The sequence below is a fragment of the Amphimedon queenslandica genome, unplaced genomic scaffold (genome assembly GCF_000090795.2).
Source record: "Amphimedon queenslandica unplaced genomic scaffold, v1.1 AMPQUscaffold_13027, whole genome shotgun sequence".
Classification (NCBI taxonomy): Eukaryota; Metazoa; Porifera; class Demospongiae; order Haplosclerida; family Niphatidae; genus Amphimedon; species Amphimedon queenslandica.
In genome coordinates, this window is record NW_003546737.1 from 25,914 (window position 1) to 29,407 (window position 3,494).

Genomic DNA, 3,494 nt, shown 5'->3' on the forward strand with positions numbered 1-3,494 from the left:
CAATGAAATTTGCTCAAAAGTTAATATTCGTGTGAGCTAATTTTCGTGTTCTGGCCATAGTCTACATACAATAGAATGGCATTAGAGGTGTTTTAAATTTCGTGGATTTAAGGTGAGCACGAAAATAACGAAATTTAATACACCTCGAAAATTAAGACGCGTGACCGACCGTTGGTCTAACTATTATTAAAGTTAATTCATTGAATGTGGGTGTGGTTACAATGAAATAAAATGGCAGCTATCAGCAAGTCTGAGCTTACTTTGCCACACACGGTCGGAAAGATAAGACTAAGCATCTGTCCAAAGTCGTCTCTAGCAGCAAGGAAGGTTGGGAAAGCAGATATACAGTCTTCTTTCTGACATATAGGACTCTAATGAGATCATGGACATTGGACAAGACAAGTTGCATGCATAAGTCAGTTTCTGCTGTGCCCTTCTCTAGCAATAACAAAGCAGATCTTCTCACAATAATGATTTAGTGACTGCTTCTAACTATTGTCAATGCTATCAGTAAAACAACTTTAATAGCTGCAAAGATTCTTTAGTGATGAAGTAATGAGCAACTTAAGATCTACGTGGACATAATATAGTCTACAGGGCAATACACACTGGCAACTCAACATATATGTTAAGACAGGAAGTGCTCTACAAACCAATGGCCACCATTTACGTAAGGTAAGAATTGAAATAATTCTATCTTTACTTTACAGAAACGGTGGCCAGTGGTTTATACAGCCCTTCCTTCTTAACGTATAGCCTTAAGTTCCCTGTGTGTATTGCCCTTTAGACATGCAAAAATGCTTCGCTTGCTCATAGATCATACAGCACACAATCTATGGCTTGCTTTTGCTCGCCCTTTGAATGTTTGACATTCGTCTAGTATTGATGCTTTTTTGTTGATTTTATCAAAGCAATTCTTTTTTGGCCTTGCCAGCAATTAGTGTGGGCGAGGACTTCGTAGTTAAGTCTGGTGTCCTTTATTCACTCATTCATTCATTCCGTCCACCATAACTCTCACTTTGAAGCTCTGTGATTTTAAAAGGAGTTTCATTACAGTCCCCAGAACTTTGAAAAAGTTAATTTCTACTACTTTATCAAGTATAAATGACAGTAAATGGCACCAAAAGTCATCAATTTTGCCAAATGTAGAAGGTTCTCGATGGATTTTTTCATGCTTAGAGTAACAGGGCTTTAAAGTATCTTTAGAGAGTCACAGAAACTTACTTAAACTAACAACATAGCATTTTGCTGGAACTTTTTTTGTTTTGAAGATATGAATATCTAAAACTACTTACCTCTTGACTTTACATGAGGCACTTGTCCTTTGGAAGGGTAGTTTAAGTCTATAAACTTTAGACACTTGACAAGAGTTGGTATGCAACAAACAAGAATATTAGCATTATGTTGCCAAAACAAAACAATTCCTGCATCACTCAATAACATTCTTCACTGAATCGTGCTTTGAGAAGCAGTCACTGAAAGTAAGACATTTTTGCCTCAAATTTGACAGAAGCTAAGACTTGATGGTACCATCCTGCAAATCCTTCATAGACAAGTAGCCAAACTTCTTGCTATATCGCACATGAATCTCTACATTTTGTTGCTTAGATAAGGCTACTTTGAAGTTGTTTTCTCCATTCCTAAAATTACGTATTAAAATACTTTCCGCTGACACTTGATTGCTCAAGGGCATTAGGAAACTTGACTTATGAGCCAGTAGATATGACATTCAAATTAATGTATTATTCAGATGGAACGGTAAGTCAGTAGAGAATGGTCATAAAATGCAATGACTTCTTATACTATTATAATAACAGTTTAACATGTGTAGATACATGTATAATTCTCTAAAACTCGAGTCAAATGATTTTGAATGTCCACTTTTCAAAAGACAAAAAAAGGAATATCTCAAGTCTAAACATCACGAATATCATCAATAGTGTTAGTCTCGCCCCACCCCTTCGCTACCTGCGGAGGTAGCGAAGGGACGGGGCGAGACTACAATAGTGTTAATTGTTTTTATTTAAAATGTTATTTATCATTAATCTTGTTATTTATCAATTGTTGTTATTTATCAAGAGTGCTGTTATTCATCACTATAGTGTAGTCATGTTGCATATGTGCTTCAAATGGACTCAGAATAGACCAGTTGGCGCTAATTGTATTCAGTGAATATAGACTATATTCATCGTGATACCGTAAATAAAGTAAAATTTTCCTGCCGTCATTATGGAGTCTTAGTTACTAAGAGTAGAATGGGAGAAAGTAATATATCTTTGCTTCTATATCTTCTAGTGGCACTTATTAAAGTCCATGAGCCAACTCTAGACACTGGATGATGGTCAGTAAGCAGTAGCAATACTGCTGTAACGAATAAATACAGCAGTTTTTGGAGAAAAAGCTCTTTCCACGATCGCTCTATAGACAACCCTTGGAAGTAGGACTCCAAAATGGCAGAAGGAAAATTTTACTTTATTTACAGCATCACAATGAATATACTTAAAATTCTATGAATATACTTAGCACCAACTGGTCTATAGCATTTAAAGGGTAAGTCTGGTGTATTTTTGGGATATTAATTTTATTAGCTTAATATGATTGCCTGACCATAATAATGATGTATTCTAACCCCCATTGTCTAAACAAGCGTAACAGGGTAAAAATATTCCTATAATTGATTTCACCACCTTGCAAGTACAACTTGGTCATTATTAAGACTTATAGAGGCTCTCTCTACCTTATAATGCTTCTAGAGAAGTCTTTAGACAGTATCTCTATGCTCTCTTGCTGTTAGAAAGCTCTTAACTTTGTCCCATGTGTAAGCCGCCATTTTGTTTGCCGTGGCCACACCCACTCACGTAAAGGAGCGTGGGCGGGTAGTTGCTAAGGCTTGTTATTTCTCCAATACAACGTGTATAGAAGAAATGTAAGTGTGGACATACAAATAAATAAATATATATATATATATATATAGATAGCGCGATGGTGAATTCAATTATAGGAACGACCTGGGGGCTACGCCCCCAGGTCGTTAAAAATTTTATTCACAGAGATATGAGCTTTGAAAAAAATGCTCATTTATTGTTACTTCCTGTCATTGGGTGTGGCTAAACGTGACATCACCAGAGGCATAGCTGCAGCTAAATCCATTCCTTTATAGGGGGAATTAATGCTTTATTCTCATGCCAAGTAATGTAATAGCACTAATTTAAAGATTGGAATCATTAGTCCTCATTATTCTAAGCATGCAACAGCAAGAAAAAGGCTCAAAATATTTAAAAAGCAATCGAAATTTCGAATACATGGTAGTACAACAGTAGTACCTAGTCCCCACTTACAAAAACATGGGCAAGGCCATAAATACTACTAGAACTTTTCTAACTGTTTAGATTTGACCAGTAATAATTTATTAATAACTAAAATAAGCATATAGAAAAATGCTCCTTAAAATTTCTAAGAAAACTTTGAAAGCATGACAATGCATATACATAATC